The sequence below is a fragment of the Hyperoodon ampullatus genome (genome assembly GCF_949752795.1).
Source record: "Hyperoodon ampullatus genome assembly, chromosome: 8".
NCBI classification, from domain to species: domain Eukaryota; kingdom Metazoa; phylum Chordata; class Mammalia; order Artiodactyla; family Ziphiidae; genus Hyperoodon; species Hyperoodon ampullatus.
Genome location: NC_136921.1, coordinates 74,487,784 through 74,505,335, shown reverse-complemented (window position 1 = coordinate 74,505,335; position 17,552 = coordinate 74,487,784). Strand labels below are relative to the sequence as shown.

Sequence of the window (17,552 nt, the reverse complement as noted above, 5' to 3'; positions counted from 1 at the left end):
AATACATAGAATTTAATATTTGCACTTTAAAAAGCTAAATATTAGATAATTTATCAATTAGTGAGGTTCTTTTGATATTTCAGTCACTGACTCTCCTTTAGTATTTTAAGCTTATTTGGGTCAGAGATTCCCCCTGAGAAGTTGATGAAATCTGTGTAATCTCTCCCCAGGAAAGTTAACACAAAAACTTTTTGCATATAATTACAAGGTTTCGACTTACCCTGACATATAATAATGGACTCCAACCATGGACCAGTTTAAGAAATATTCTTCAGTTGGAGCCCCTTTGTTTTTAATTTTGTTCTATATGTAGTGTCTTTACCCTTCATATTTTTTCCTATCAGTTGCTATACAACCAAAAATTTAATAATTGTGTCAGTATCCTGACTGTATGTATCTCTCTTTTCAGTTAAATAGGACATATATGGTCACTGTACCTCTTTTGCTTAATATGTCCTTTAAAAAAAAAAGAAAAAGCAAAACTCATGGATTTTGATACATCTGGGGGGGATGCTATTTATGGAAAGGAATTTGACAGTTTGTTGGTGGAATAATAGAGGGACAGTTGCCTTGAGACTGTGACTCCTGATAGAAGTGTGATGGAAGGAGGAAGGTGCCTAGAGAAGGAGCTGAGGGGACCAGAAGCCAGCAATGAAAAACAGAGGGCAGACCGCAGTCAAAGGGTGAGTTCAGAGGAAGCTGGCAGCGCAGGCCCTTGATTCCTCCCTGGTTTTAGAAATGGGAATTCAGTGAAGGATGCAAACAGCTTGGGTGGCAGATGGCTTCGGAGGGAACAGTTTCAATCCAAATTTGAGCATTGTATCGAAAGCTCAGGCAGAAAGAACCTTGTTTTCTTCAAGGTTTTAGGGATGAGGTCGGGGCGGTGGGGAGAGAGAGAGAAATATTGAGTGGGAAAGAGAGGGAAGAAGAAGAGAGAGAGAGAGAAGTGAGACAGAGAGGAAACCAGAGACAAGGAGGGAGAAGTTCAGGAAAGAAACCATAACTTGTATCAATCTAGACAAAACTCGGCTCGTTGATTGCACTGGAAATGTAATCTGCCTACCTGGCTGTAACGTGAAGAGCATGTACTTAAAAATGATTTCCTGGAAATGTATCTTGTAGTGTTTTATGCCTCACTGTGAGGGGAAGAATATCAGAGAATACAAGAGGGCCAGTCTCTTACCTGTCTACCCAAATTGTGGCTTGGGGCTCACACTAGCCCACAGGACACTTGCGTGAATTAGAAACAGGCAGATGCAGCCCCACACCAGGGCATGTGGCTTAGTAAGCAGAGCGTAGCTGAGATATCAGCCCCATTTCTCTCCATTGCCAGGCCCGCTTGTGCAGTGAACTCCCTGCCCAACCCTATGTGTTCACCCTGTTACAAAGAGTTGAATTTCTGCTTAGGCTTTGGGCAGTAGAAAGGATGAGAACCCTCTGATCTGTGTAAAAACTATGCCTCTACAATACTGTAATTTTTATTTAGGATTCAAACTATCCTATTAAATGTGAGTCTGGGCAGCAAGGTCACAGAGCAGGCAGGTTTGGGGGAGATGTACGTTGAGATCAAAGAGGAAGGAGGTGCCTGTCCAGCCAGCCACATCACAGAGAACCACCCTGGCAATCAATAGAGAGGCAGATGTTTCAGCCAGATTGTTCTCACACCCATAAATACTAGTTATAATTTTCGTGTTTTCACAAATAATCACAGAAATAGTTTCAGAAGTCACCATGTTCATGTATGTTACTGTTGTTTGTAATTTCTCGTTAATCTTTTCCATGTTTCTTAATGAAAATACGAGAAAACACAAAGATGCATTTTTGGTTTTTCCCCTGTCTTTCAAAACCAGGAAAAATGTTTAAATTCTCCCCATAATGCCCTTTTAAGCCTTGCTACTGACTCATTTGTCGGTTGATAACTTACCTCTTCACTGCAAAGAGGATTAATGAAATCGTTTACAGATGCATTCACAGGGTCTCTATAAAGTTATCAAAATTAACAAAAAGTACACACTACTATGTATAAAAATAGATAACCAACAAGGACCTACTGTACTGCACAGGGAATTCTACCCAATACTCTGTAATGGCCTATGTGGGAAAAGAATCTAAAAAAGACTGGCTATATATATAGTATAACTGATTCACTTTGCTGTCCACCTGTAACTAACACAGCATTATAAATCAACTATACTCCAGTTAAAAACAATTAACAAGATGATTTTAAATAAACATTGGTTGATTGCACTCTTACAAGTCTCAAGATGGATTGGCTAATTTTCTGGAAGCACAATGCTGAGTTTGATGGTTTGATGATTTAGACAACTGCTGTGCTATTTCTTCTATAACTTTAAAATTAGTTTAATTTCTAGCATAAAAGCTATGCTGAAAACACCACATGGAAAAGTGTATACAGATCTAAGAAATGGTTAAGGATATTTTATGATAAATGCAAATTTTAAAAACTCTTGACTTCAAAGTCTGCTGTAAACTGTTGTTGCAAAAGAGCGTGACCTGTTTAAATTCAGACTGCTGAAACAGTCTTGACATGAACACTTGTTTCTGGTGTGATCCTATTATCAACTAATTGATTTCAAAACTAGAAATTTTCAGTTAACTTGAGTTCTTCCTCACTGCTAATATTTCCATTCAGGGGTCGCTTGGCATGCTCACTTGCTAATACGGTTTGTGTTTCATGTTGCTTATCACTAACATCTTGCTCCTAGTCCCCAGGATTCCATGCTACTAGACTGTGCTCCACAGACAGTGATTAGATTGTCCTTCCATCCCTGCCACCCTATTGCTAATAGAGCTCCCTTTCAACCTCAAAAGTAACTTGGACTGGATAAGAAATCATGTGGTCCCTCTATGAGATTTCTCATTGATAATAACAGCTAGATTTTGGGGACATTTGCTCTATACCAGACACTATGCTAAACTCTTTACATATATGATTTCATTTATAACTGAATATAGCCTAACTTCCATTAGGCAACTAGGGTTATAATACTTATATTACTAAAGACAGTAGAAGCTAAGAGGTTAAGTAATTTACCCATGGTCATACAGCTAGTAACTGAGGAACTAAGACTTGAATTCAGGCCTGTTGGATCTACATGATTGTTTGTTACTAAAACTGTGTTATTAGGACCAGTTTGTAGCCACCGGCGCCCACGTTAGTTTGACAGCAACTTGAGGAGCTGGGGACCACTGAGTTTCTTTTCATTACCTGAAATGTATTCAGTCCATTCATCTGATAAATAAATAACTTAGTTCTTTTTATTTTTTTTAATAAATGACAAAGCAGAACCATGAATTTTTTTATTGAGACAGGACCAATAATCTTGACAGTGTTATGTTACATGGCGTTTTAAATTTTGTGCTAGATGCCATTTCAATTGTTTAGTTTGATGGATGCATTAGGGACAGTGGTTCACTGTTTCACTTTGGAAAAGCTGCTCTCTGTCAGGTTTGTGAACAGCCTTATTGTTTAGTTCATATAAAGGTCAGTAGCTCTAAAAATACTTTAATGGGTGATATAATAGATATTTTATATGTGTTGCAGGTGCTTTACCCCATTGGTTGAAATGAGTACCTTTGTGCCATCTGGAGACAAGGTGTATATGTATGTGTGGTGTGTGCATTCATGTGTGTCTGTGTGTGTGTGTCTGTCAACGCACATCTTGTTTGAAAGCCCACTCTTACACACTAGATTCTTTAAAATCTTTCTCAAGAAATATCAACATCCCTTATGACTCTTTCATATCATTGGGTTTGACAGGTATTTTTGTCTGTGTAACTTCGAAACACAGACTCTCAGTCAGAAGAAAAGAAAAAAGATTTGTGGTGGGTTTTGTTTGATTAAAAAAATTGAATCAATTGATTCAGTTTAGTTTGGGCAGCCTTACAGGTAACTTCAGCTTCTGCATCTTCAAACCTATCTCAGCTTTTTCCTGGCCAAAGAGACTATTTCTTTCCTTTTGTTTCTTTTCTTAGCTTGATGAAATGTTAAGATGTGTTCATTTCAAAACAGACCATTTAAAAATGAAGAAGCCACATTGTTTAGTTCACTGGACTGGGAGCCTTAGAGACCTGTTCTATTCTCGGCTCTGGAAAAATCTCTTAAAGCAGAATCACATGACCTGAAAAAAGATATTACTCTAGTTTGAGATAGTACATTTTACTTTCTAATCAGTGTTGAAAGCATAGTATTAACTGGAGAGTTCTTGGCAAAATTATGCTATCTAAACAGGCAAGTTCCAAATCCTGGCAGAGAATATTCCTTTGAGTTACATTTTTTGACAACTTTTTAAATTTATTTATTTTTTACATCTTTATTGGAGTATAATTGCTTTACAATGGTGTGTTAGTTTCTACTTTATAACAAAGTGAATCACTTATATATATACATATGTTCCCATATCTCTTCCCTCTTGCATCTCCCTCCCTCTCACCCTCCCTATCCCACCTCTCTAGGTGGTCACAAAGAACCGAGTTGATCTCCCTGTGCTATGAGGCTGCTTCCCACTAGCTATCTATTTTACATTTGGTAGTGCATATATGTCCATGCCACTCTCTCACTTTGTCACAACTTACCCTTCCCCCTCCCCATATCCTCAAGTCCATTCTCTAGTAGGTCTGCGTCTTTATTCCCATCTTACCCCTAGGTTCTTCATGACATTTTTTTTCTTAGATTCAATATATATGTGTTAGCATACGGTATTTGTCTTTCTCTTTCTGACTTACTTCACTTTGTATGACAGACTCTAGGTCCATCCACCTCACTACAAATAACTCAATTTTGTTTCTTTATATGGCTGAGTAATATTCCATTGTGTATATGTGCCACATCTTCTTTATCCATTCATCCGATGATGGACACTTAGGTTGTTCCCATCTCCTGGCTATTGTAAATAGAGCTGCAATGAACGTATTGGTACATGACTCTTTTGGAATTATGGTTTTCTCAGGGTATATGCCCAGTAGTGGGATTGCTGAGTCATATGGTAGTTCTATTTGTAGTTTTTTAAGGAACCTCCATACTGTTCTCCATAGTGGCTGTACCAATTCATATTCCCACCAGCAGTGCAAGAGAGTTCCCTTTTCTCCACACCCTCTCCAGCATTTATTGTTTCTAGATTTTTTGATGATGGCCATTCTGACCTGTGTGAGATGATATCTCATTGTAGTTTTGATTTGCATTTCTCTAATGATTAATGATGTTGAGCTTTCTTTCATGTGTTTGTTGGCACTCTGTATATCTTCTTTGGAGAAATGTCTATTTAAGTCTTCTACCCATTTTTGGATTGGGTTGTATGATTTTTTGTTATTGAGCTGCATGAGCTGCTTGTAAATTTTGGAGATTAATCCTTTGTCAGTTGCTTCATTTGCAAATATTTTCTCCCATTCTGAGGGTTGTCTTTTGGTCTTCTTTATGGTTTCCTTTGCTGTGCAAAAGCTTTTAAGTTTCATTAGGTCCCATTTGTTTATTTTTGTTTTTATTCCCATTTCTCTAGGAGGTGGGTCCAAAAGGATCTTGCTGTGATTTATGTCATAGAGTGTTCTGCCTATGTTTTCCTCTAAGAGTTTGATAGTTTCTGGCCATACATTTAGGTCTTTAATCCATTTTGAGCTTACTTTTGTGTATGGTGTTAGGGAGTGATCTAATCTCATATTTTTACATGTCCCTGTCCAGTTTTCCCAGCACCACTTATTGAAGAGGCTGTCCTTTCTCCACTGTACATTCCTGCCTCCTTTATCAAAGATAAGGTGACCATATGTGCATGGGTTTATCTCTGGGAACTCTATCCTGTTCCATTGATCTATCTTTCTGTTTTTGTGCCAGTACCATACTGTCTTGATTACTGTAGCTTTGTAGTATAGTCTGAAGTCATGGAGCCAGATTCCTCCAGCTCCGTTTTTCGTTCTCAAGATTGCTTTGGCTATTCAGGGTCTTTTGTGTTTCCATAGAAATTGTGAAATTTTTTGTTCTAGTTCTGTGAAAAATGCCGGTGGTCGTTTGATAGGGATTGCATTAAATCTGTAGATTGCTTTGGGTCGTAGAGTCATTTTCACAATGTTGATTCTTCCCATCCAAGAACATGGTGTATCTCTCCATCTATTTGTATCATCTTTAATTTCTTTCATCAGTGTCTTATAATTTTCTGCATACGGGTCCTTTGTCTCCTTAGGTAGGTTTATTCCTAGATATTTTATTCTTTTTGTTGCAATGGTAAATGGAAATGTTTTCTTGATTTCACTTTCAGATTTTTCATCATTGGTTTATAGGAATGCCAGAGATTTCTGTGCATTAATTTTGTATCCTGCTACTTTACCAAATTCATTGATTAGCTCTAGTAGTTTTCTTGTAGCATCTTTAGGATTCTCTATGTATAGTATCCTGTCATCTGCAAACAGTGACAGCTTTACTTCTTCTTTTCCGATTTGGATTCCTTTTATTTCCTTTTCTTCTCTCATTGCTGTGACTAAAACTTCCAAAACTAAGTTGAATAAGAGTGGTGAGAGTGGGCAACCTTGTCTTGTTCCTGATCTTAGTGGAAATGGTTTCAGTTTTTCACCATTGAGGATGATGCTGGCTGTGCGTTTGTCATATATGGCCTTTATTATGTTGAGGAAAGTTCCCTCTATGCCTGCTTTCTGCAGGGTGTTTTATCATAAATGGGTGTTGAATTTTGTCAAAAGCTTTCTCTGCATCTATTGAGATGACCATATGGTTTTTCTCCTTCAATTTGTTAATATGGTGTATCACGTTGATTGATTTGCGTATATTGAAGAATCCTTGCATTCCTGGAATAAACTCCACTTGATCATGGTGTATGATCCTTTTAGTGTGCTGTTGGATTCTGTTTGCTAGTATGTTGTTGAGGATTTTTGCATCTATGTTCATCAGTGATATTGGCCTGTAGTTTCCTTTCTTTGTGACATCTTTGTCTGGTTTTGGTATCAGGGTGATGGTGGCCTTGTAGAATGAGTTTGGGAGTGTTCCTCCCTCTGCTATATTTTGGAAGAGTTTGAGAAGGATAGGTGTTAGCTCTTCTCTAAATGTTTGATAGAATTCACCTGTGAAGCCATCTGGTCCTGGGCTTTTGTTTGTTGGAAGATTTTTAATCACAGTTTCAATTTCAGTGCTTGTGATTGGTCTGTTCATATTTTCTATTTCTTCCTGATTCAGTCTTGGCAGGTTGTGCATTTCTAAGAATTTGTCCATTTCTTCCAGGTTGTCCATTTTATTGGCCTAGAGTTGCTTGTAGTAATCTCTTATGATCTTTTGTATTTCTGCAGTGTCAGTTGTTACTCCTCCTTTTTCATTTCTAATTCTATTGATTTGAGTCTTCTTCCTTATTTTCTTGATGAGTCTGGCTAATGTTTTATCAATTTTGTTTATCTTCTCAAAGAACCAGCTTTTAGTTTTATTGATCTTTGCTATCGTTTCCTTCATTTCTTTTTCATTTATTTCTTATCTGACCTTTATGATTTCTTTCCTTCTGCTAACTTTGGGGGATTTTTGTTCTTCTTTCTCTAATTGCTTTAGGTGCCAGGTTAGGTTGTGTATTCGAGATGTTTCCTGTTTCTTAAGGTAGGATTGTATTGCTGTAAACTTCCCTCTTAGAACTGCTTTTGCTGCATCCCATAGGTTTTGGGTCGTCGTGTCTCCACTGTCATTTGTTTCTAGGTATTTTTTGATTTCCTCTTTGATTTCTTCAATGATCACTTCGTTATTAAGTAGTGTATTGTTTAGCCTCCATGTGTTTGTATTTTTTACAGATCTCTTCCTGTAATTGATATCTAGTCTCATAGCGTTGTGGTTGGAAAAGATACTTGATAAAATTTCGATTTTCTTAAATTTAGCAAGGCTTTATTTGTGACCCAAGATATGATCTATCCTGGAGAATGTTCCATGAGCACTTGAGAAAAATGTGTATTCTGTTGTTTTTTGATGGAATGTCCTATAAATATCAATTAAGACCATCTTGTTTAATGTATCATTTAAAGCTTGTGTTTCCTTATTTATTTTCATTTTGGATGAACTCTCCATTGGTGAAAGTGGGGTGTTAAAGTCCCCTACTATGAATGTGTTACTGTCGATTTCCCCTTTTATGGCTGTTAGTATTTGCCTTATGTATTGAGGTGCTCCAATATTGGGTGCATAAATATTTACAATTGTTATATCTTCTTCTTGGATCGATCCCTTGATCATTATGCAGTGTCCTTCTTTATCTCTTCTAATAGTCTTTATTTTAAAATCTGTTTTGTCTGATACGAGAATTGCTACTCCAGCTTCCTTTTGATTTCCATTTGCATGGAATATCTTTTTCCATCCCCTCACTTTCAGTCTGTATGTGTCCCTAGGTCTGAAGTGGGTCTCCTGTAGACAGCATATATATGGGTCTGTTTTTGTATCCATCCAGCCAGTCTGTTTCTTTTGGTGGGAGCATTTAATCCATTTACATTTAAGGTAATTATCGATATATATGTTGCTATTTCCATTTTCTTAATTTTTGGGGGTTTGTTATCGTAGGTCTTTTCCTTCTCTTGTGTTTCTTGCCTTGTGAAGTTCCTTTAGCATTTGTTGTAAAGCTGGTTTGGTGGTGCTGAACTCTCTCAGCTTTTGCTTGTCTGTAAAGGTTTTAATTTCTCCATCAAATCTGAATGAGATCTTTGCTGGGTAGAGTAATCTTGGTTGTAGGTTTTTCTCCTTCATCACTTTAAATATGTCCTGCAAGTCCCTTCTGGCTTGCAGATTTTCTGCTGAAAGATCAGCTGTTAACCTTATGGGGATTACCTTGTGTGTTATTTGTTGTTTTTCCCTTGCTGCTTTTAATATGTTTTCTTTGTATTTAATTTTTGACAGTTTGATTAATATGTGTCTTGGTGTATTTCTCCTTGGATTTATCCTGTATGGAACTCTCTGTGCCTCCTGGACTTGATTAACTATTTACTTTCCCATATTAGGGAAGTTTTCAACTATAATCTCTTCAAATATTTTCTCACTCCCTTTCTTTTTCTCTTCTTCTTCTGGGACCCCTATAATTCGAATGTTGGTGTGTTTAATGTTGTCCCAGAGGTCTCTGAGACTGTCCTCTGTTCTTTTCATTCTTTTTTCTTTATTCTGCTCTGCAGTAGTTATTTCCACTATTTTATCTTCCAGGTCACTTATCCTTTCTTCTGCCTCAGTTATTCTGCTATTGATCACTTCTAGAGAATTTTTAATTTCATTTATTGTGTTGTTCATCATTGCTTGTTTCATCTTTAGTTCTTCTAGGTCCTCGTTAAATGTTTCTTGCATTTTCTCTATTCTATTTCCAAGATTGTGGATCATCTTTACTATCATTATTCTGAATTCTTTTTCAGGTAGATTGCCTATTTCCTCTTCATTTGTTAGGTCTGGTGGGTTTTTATCTTGCTCCTTCATCTGCTGTGTGTTTTTCTGTCTTCTCATTTTGCTTATCTTACTGTGTTTGGGGTCTCCTTTTCGCAGGCTGCGGGTTCATAGTTCCCATTGTTTTTGGTGTCTGTCCCCAGTGGCTTAAGTTGGTTCAGTGGGTTGTTAGGCTTCCTGGTGGAGGGGACTAGTGCCTGTGTTCTGGTGGATGAGGCTGGATCTTGTCTTTCTGGTGGGCAGGTCCACGTCTGGTGGTGTGTTTTGTTTTGGGGTGTCTGTGGCCTTATTATGATTTTAGGCAACCTTTCTGCTAATGGGTGGGGTTGTGTTCCTGTCTTGCTAGTTGTTTGGCATAGGTTGTCCAGCACTGTAGCTTGCTGGTCGTTGAGTGAAGCTGGGTGTTGGTGTTGAGATGGAGATCTCTGGGAGATTTTTACCATTTGATATTACGTGGAGCTGGGAGGTCTCTTGTGGACCAGTGTCCTGAACTTGGCTCTCCCACCTCAGAGACACAGCTCTGCCGCCTGGCTGGAGCACCAAGAGCCTTTCAACCACACGGCTCAGAATAAAAGGGAGAAAAATTAGAAAGAAAGAAAGAGGATATAAGAAAATAAAATAAAGTAAGATAAAATAAAATAAAGTTATTAAAATAAAAAATAATTTTTAAGAAAAAAAAATTTTAAGTAAAAAAAAGGATGGATAGAACCCTAGGACAAATGGTGAAAGCAAAGCTATACAGACAAAATCTCACACAGAAGCATACACATACACACTCAAAAAGAGGAAAAGGGGAAAAAATAATAAATCTTGCTCTCAAAGTCCACCTCCTCAATTTGGGATGATTCGTTGTCTATTCAGGTATTACACAGATGCAGGGCACATCAAGTTGATTGTGGAGATTTAATCCCCTTCTCCTGAGGCTGCTGGGAGAGATTTCCCTTTCTCTTCTTTGTTCGCACAGCTCCCGGGGTTCAGCTTTGGATTTGGCCCCGCCTCTGCGTGTAGGTCGCCGGAGGGCGTCTGTTCTTCGCTCACAGGACGGGGTTAAAGGAGTCGCTGATTCGGGGGCTCTGGCTCACTCAGGCTGGGGGGAGGGAGGGGCACGGAGTGCGGGGTGAGCCTGCGGCGACAGAGGCTGGCGTGACATTGCACCAGCCTGAGGCGCGCCGTGTGTTCTCCCGGGAAAGTTGTCCCTGGATCCCAGGACCCTGGCAGTGGCAGGCTGCACAGGCTCCCGGGAGGGGAGGTGTGGATGGTGACCTGTGCTCACACTCAGGCTTCTTTGTGGCGGCAGCAGCAGCCTTAGCATCCCATGCCCGTCTCTGGGGTCCACGCTTTTAGCCGCGGCTCGCGCCCGTCTCTGGAGCTCCTTTAAGCATCACTCTTAATCCCCTCTCCTCCCGCACCAGGAAACAAAGAGGGAAGAAAAAGTCTCTTGCCTCTTCTGCAGCTCCAGACCTTTTCCCGGACTCCCTCCCTGCTAGCTGTGGCGCACTAGCCCCCTTCAGGCTGTGTTAACGCAGCCAACCCCAGTCCTCTCCCTGGGATCCTACCGAAGCCCGAACCTCAGCTCCCAGCCCCGCCCGCCCCGGCGGCCGATCAGACAAGTCTCTCGGCCTGGTGAGTGCCGGTCGGCACCAATCCTCTGTGTGGAAATCTCTCCGCTTTGCCCTCTGCACCCCTGTTGCTGCGCTGCCGAAGCTACCCCCTCCGCCACACGCAGTCTCCGCCCGTGAAGGGGCTTCCTAGTGTGTGGAAACCTTTCCTCCTTCACAGCTCCCTCCCACTGGTGTAGGTCCCATCCCTATTCTTTTGTCTCTGTTTTTTCTTTTTTCTTTTGCCCTACCCAGGTACGTGGGGAGTTTCTTGCCTTTTGGGAAGTCTGAGGTCTTCTGCCAGCGTTCAGTAGGTGTTCTATAGGGGTTGTTCCATGTGTAGATGTATTTCTGATGTATCTGTGGGGAGGAAGGTGATCTCCGCGTCTTACTCTTCCTCCATCTTCCCCCTCTCCTACAACTTTTAGAAGTCTCTTCTTGACAGTAATCCTTCATCCGCACTAGAATAATACAAGAGTAATCTATCCATTGGGATGATGAAGATATTTTGGATGAAGTTACTATAAATCCTCCATGAAAATGTTACCACATCATAATCCCCAACTCTAGTGGTCTGGGGCTTGGGATGGTGGTGAGGAGATTGGGTTACTCTAGTTTGTAGCTGGAACTATTGGTGACCCCATGCCTGACCAAGGAAATTAATTTATTTAGCTATGCCATTCCAGACTTTGACATATCTTTTCCTTGACCTTTGTCTTCTGTTTTCAACCAAGGCATATCTGCCTTAAAAATAAGAAACAAACAATAAAAAAAAACTTCCTTAAAGCAAGAAAATTTTAAAGGTAAAAACAAACTTGGAAACCACACGGTGAACAAAAGGTAATTTCTGAAGACGGTGCAGTGAGCAGTGCAAAGTAATGAGTTTCAGAAGAATTAAGCTCTAGCAAGCTTCACCATTTACTAGATTTGTGCCTTTAAGCAATGGTTTAATCCCTTCATCTCTATTCATCTGTAAAATAGGAGAATTCCATTTTGTACAGCTAGTCTTGGATCAGTGATAAACAGGAAAGTACTTTGTAAAAGATGGATGCTGGTTGTGTTGATGATGAACTTCCCACCTTGGGGCTGTTAAGTATATTCAGTGCACAATCCAGTTTTCCTCTACTTTGTGGAAGCCCTAAGGAAAAGTAATTTCAGATTGTGTGCCATCATGTGATCTCCCTTGCCTTCTGGTCTTGTCTTGGGTTCTCTAGCAGAGGTCGGGGCTTGTCTGCTCTGGCCCTCTTGACAGCCACCTGCCTGCATTCCCGCCCTCTCCCCCTTGCTCTGTGCAATACCTCATTCCCTTGTCTTCCCTGGGTGAGTACTAACTTAAGGGCACCTATCTTGCCACTATGAAGCTTTCTAGCTTCAAGTCTTTAGAGATCCTGTCTTCTCCCCACTCTGGGCTGGGTTGGCTTATCTGAAACATATTTCCTATTGGGGTTTTGGGACAGAGTCTTGCCTTCTTTCCCTGGACTGGACTGGAAGTCTGGCTTGTAGTGGTCTCGCTGCCTTTGAGATTGGAAGCTCTTTTGCTTTACTCTGTAGCCGATCTCATTGTGCTCCTGGGCAGCCGCAGATAGAAACTGCTCTTTCCCACTTTTGAAAGGCTCCATGTTCCTTAGGGCTTTCCAAATGAAATTACCTACAGTAGTAAGTAATTGCGGTAATACTACTTAGGGTAGTCATAGTGATAATAGCAGCAGCAGCAACAGCAGCATCATCTCCTTCTTTGTAGTAGTTAATGTTTATTGCCCCTAACCAGGTACAATGAAAAGTTCTTAATATGCATTACATCGTTTAAACCTCACAACAACCCTGGGAGATGAATCAGTTACTATTTTTCTTGTAGGGTTGAAGAAACTGAGACTCTGAGAGGTAAAGTAACTTGCCTGAAGTTATAAAACTAGTAATCTGGACAATCAGTATTCAAACCCAAGTTATCTGATTTCAGAACCTGAATACACTGCTATATATTGTGGAATATACTGCTATACATTGTGAAATATACTAATTCGTGCTTGTGGCAGAGGTCACTAACTCACTTGTCCATAGGAGCCAGGCCAGAAGTGAAAAGTAGTAGAGAGAGCCCAGAGTTAGCAAGGCAAGAGTGCAAGCTGGATGGTAAATGGTAACTGATGTTCTTCCTCCATGTTGGGGAACTCTAAGGCGTGGTAACAACTGTGGCTTCCTGGAGAACATGTGTCCTAGCTAAAAAAGCTAGCTGTGACTTTCTCCAGTAGTTGTTCTTGTGAGGGAGTACGCTTTTGAAGCATGAATTTGTTTTTTAATTGAATTATAGTTGACTTACACTATTGTGTTAATTTCAGGTGTATAGCAAAATGATTTGGTTACACATATATATCTATATTCTTTTTTTTATTCTTTTCCATTATAGTTTATTACAATATAGTGAATGTAGTTCCTGTGCTATACAGTAAATCCTTGTTGATTACCTGTTTTATATACGGTAGTGTGCATCTGCAAATCCCAACTCCCAATTTATCCCTCCCCCCACCTTTGGAAACCATAAGTTTGTTTTCTATGACTGTGAATTTGTTTCTGTTTTGTAAATAAGTTCATTTGTACTAGTTTTTAGATTCCATATATACGTGATATCATATAATATTTGTCTTTCTCTTTCTGACTTACTTCACTTAGTAGGATAATTTCTAGGTCCATCCATGTTGCTGCAAATGGCATTATTTCATTATTTTTTGTGGTTAAGTAATATTCCATTGTTTATATATACCACATCTTCTTTATCTATCAATGGTCACTTAGGTTGAAATACAAATTCCGTAAAAGATGATGGAAATAGGGCTTCCCTGGTGGCGCAGTGGTTGAGAGTCCGCCTGCCGATGCAGGGGACGCGGGTTTGTGCCCCGGTCCAGGAGGATCCCACATGCCACGGAGCGGCTGGGCCCATGAGCCATGGCCGCTGAGCCTGCGCATCCGGAGCCTGTGCTCTGCAACGTAAGAGGCCACAGCAGTGAGAGGCCTGCATACCGCAAAAAAAAAAAAAAAAAATGATGGAAATAGGGATTTTATGTCGTATTTCTGATTATTAAATGCTGAAAGCTAATTCAAGTTTAAAAAATAAACTTAACACTGTGAAGATTAAAGTATTTATGTCTGGGGACCAAATTTCACCTGGTTTGTAACCTCTCGGGAAAAATGTACAACATTCTAACCATTTCAATGAGTGATGACGCAATATGAAAGGAGGCGTATTGGTCCCCATTGGCTAGTAGTAAGACCATCCTTTCACTCCATCAACTGTTGCTTAACAGAAGACTGGGAAAATCCCAGTTTATTAAATGTGGCATAAAGCCTGAAAGAAGTAAGCAATAACTTCTATTATTGAGTACCTACTGTGTGCCATGCCCTTTATATGTACTATTTTATTGATTTAAATTTTCATAGCAACCCTGCTTAACAGGTGAGGAAAGCCCTCTGAGAGGTTGAATGACAACAACACAACAACATCTGGCCAAAGGCATTCCTCTAGTGAGGAGCGGGGTGGGTTTGAATCCACAGGTACATTATTCCAAAGCCCTTGATCTTCCTCCTGGCTCTCCTGCCTTTACAGTGTAGTACTGCAACAAGATTAGCATTATGCTAGAACTCAAGTAGCTGGGGACAGACTTTCCATGGTGTTGTGATTTTCGCTTTCACTGGGGGATACTTCTTCAAATCAAAATGATCTCTGCACACTACTGGAAATTCTCCCATTTCACTTTATCATGCAGCCTGAAATTTTAGCCTTTGGAGTTGTTTTTGTGTTAACAAGCATACTCCTGGGAAGGTCCCTGCTTAAGCAATCTTTTCTTCATTCATATGTTAACCTGAAGTGAATCAGGTTACATGCTTCCAATAACTAGCTGAGATCATGGGAATTTTTCTAGGACAGCAAGGAAGAAGGAGCCATTCTGAAGTATGAGCCACCATTCAGGTAGAATAACTAGATTGTGGAACCTGGCCCCCCATTTGGTCCCTCAGGTCACAGGCAGGCTTCTGGCTGCATCAGAAGCAGGACAGTGGACACACAAGTTTGTGAGCTTCTTTACTTTTTTACCAGGAGCTATCCCTTCAAATAGACAAGGCTGTATTATTGCTCGGTGCTTTTTATCCTATTACATTTATACTACAAGAATGCAGCATTTTTGCTTTAAATAGATTCTGAACATCTTTTATACTTCTGAAATAAAAATATAATCTTTTAAAAAAATAATATATATATATTTTTTGGTTCAGATTAAGGAACAGACCCAATGAATAGTGAAGGAGAAAACAAAGTTGAAGAAATAATCACAAAAAGGCTGTTTCCAAGGGATAGGATTATGATGGACTTTTTATGTATTGTTTGAATTTTTTATAATAAGATAACTCATATTAGAAGGAGAACATATAACAGAGTTTTGTTATTGGAGCAGAATGAATGAAAAAGTTGTTAGTTGTCAGGGTCTGGTAAGAACAAGGTGGGCAAGTTTTACTGCTTTAGTGAGGTAAAATCTGGAATTACCTCAAGGAGAGAGAACCTACTAAGGGCATAAGGTGCATGGAAAGGAGCAGCCGAGGGGGTGACTCTCAAAGTCCTCTTTGGTCTTTCTCTCCCTGTGCCCACTCCTAAAGCTCCGAGAGTGTGGGTTTCTACCAGATTTCTTTTTCCCTTCTGCAAGCGAAAGTGAGAAGAGTTGGAAGAATTCAGGGAGATTCCATGCTAAGAGTTCCCTGACATCTGCTAAGCCTGTTATTTATTAGACAACTTTGCCCAAAACATCCCCTTAATGTTTAGTGTGCCAACTCTCGTAGAATTTACTCATGCTTCTGTGCAACATGAATCCTTCTTCTCACAACTTCTTGGCAATCCCAGAATACTTCTACTCTCTTCCCCTTTTCTTTCATTTTGGAAACCAGTTATGAAAAAATTTTATTCTTTCCTTGTGGTTCAGAGGCAACTTGCGATCCTCAACTCAATTCCCTAATGATTTATCAATGGTAATTTTTGCTTTGCCTTACCATAGTATATTGTCTTTCTGCAAAAGTTTGGATTTTTCCAGGAATAGAAGAGTAGTAGGTTTTTCCAGCTTTATTGAGGCATAATTAAAAGGAAAATTGTAAGATATTTAAGGTGTACAGCATGATGATTTCATATAAGAAGAGTCATGTTTGAATATATGCATGTATTAATGTAGAATAGCTAGGCTTTACTTTTCGCAAATAAACTCAAAACTAGTGGACAGTGGTTGTAAGTGGGATACGGTTCAATTATATGGACTTAGCTATTTGAACCTACACCTCTCTCACTGGTCAGTCTCCAGAGTTTCTTAGAGGTACTGAAGAGTAAGAAGGCTACAAAGGGGAATGTCAGAGGCTAGGACTTCAGAAAGACCTTTGGCCATTAAAGGCAAAATGGTCATCGTATCCTTTAAAATCAAATGTGTTATATAATTATTCCATTCGTGTAACCCACAGATATCTGGTTCTAGGAAAGGCTTTTATGGGTAACTGCTCCACTCTCTGTGATATTCTTAGCATTAAGAGCCATTTATTTAGTTCCCAAGAAAGCTGCTTTTCAGCAATGTCTTTTAATATGACATGTTCCTCAATGATTTCTCTTTAAAAACCTATCCACCTCTGTGATCTGCTCTTTCCTCAGCTCATCTCTTTAATTTTGGCTGCCCTTTTCTAAATTGAAGCCATCAGTGTTCTCAGCACCAGCAGATTTCTGTCAATCCTCTTTTCATCTATTATGTCTCTGTAGCTAAGCCTGCCCACTTGGCTCCCTAACCTGTAAACACCCTGAATTGCTTGCCTGTGCTCCTCCAAACACGTTCTGCTTTTGTGCCCCACAGACTTAAACAGCTGTGTCTTCTAAGGCCTTCTCTCTCCCTATATGTAATGAAACCGCCGTACTATAAAACACCCGGCACATCACCTGCGCTGCCTTCCTCCACCTTTAGCTTTCCACCTCAAGCAAAATGAGGCTGTCTGCCTTTTGTGCTCCAGTACCTCGGATGGCAGCACCTTTGTTTCACTCTGCAGACCACTGTTTTTCCAAACCAAGTACAGGTCAGTCCTCTACAGGAAGGTACAAGAAGGCTGTGTTAGATATTCTACTTATATTTATTTCAAATCTAAGGAAATAAAGTAAGCTTTTCTAATCTTTAATGAACAGAACTACCCTGGTACCTTCATTCAGTCCCCCATTATACCAAGTTTGCTCTCATGTATTTGTTCATATTCAGCATATTATGAAATCTTGTAATTACTTTTTTTCTGGTTTTAAGAGGATTTACAGATTATGTTAACATTTTTCCTAACCAAAGCTAACCTGCATGAAATGGACAATAGCCTTAAATGTATTTCTACAAGGGTCTCTGGATTCTAGATGATAATTGTAATGTAGACACAACGAATAACAAGAAAAAGCCAGAGCTGACTCCTCTGTACCCCTGTGAGCACTTCCTCAGCAGCAGGATGACACGTGCTTATGTGTAATAATATGCAGTGGCCCTGCCGTCAGACCCACTGTAGGTAAAAACAAT

At 39.7% G+C, this 17,552-nt stretch overlaps 1 protein-coding gene across 2 annotated transcripts in view; it reads left to right on the top strand.

The window, feature by feature from the left end:
• CCDC148 (coiled-coil domain containing 148) overlaps positions 1 to 17,552 on the top strand; it is a gene marked incomplete at both ends in the record, with an annotated part of 272,157 nt that overhangs the window by 36,312 nt on the left and 218,293 nt on the right. The window lies entirely within an intron of this gene.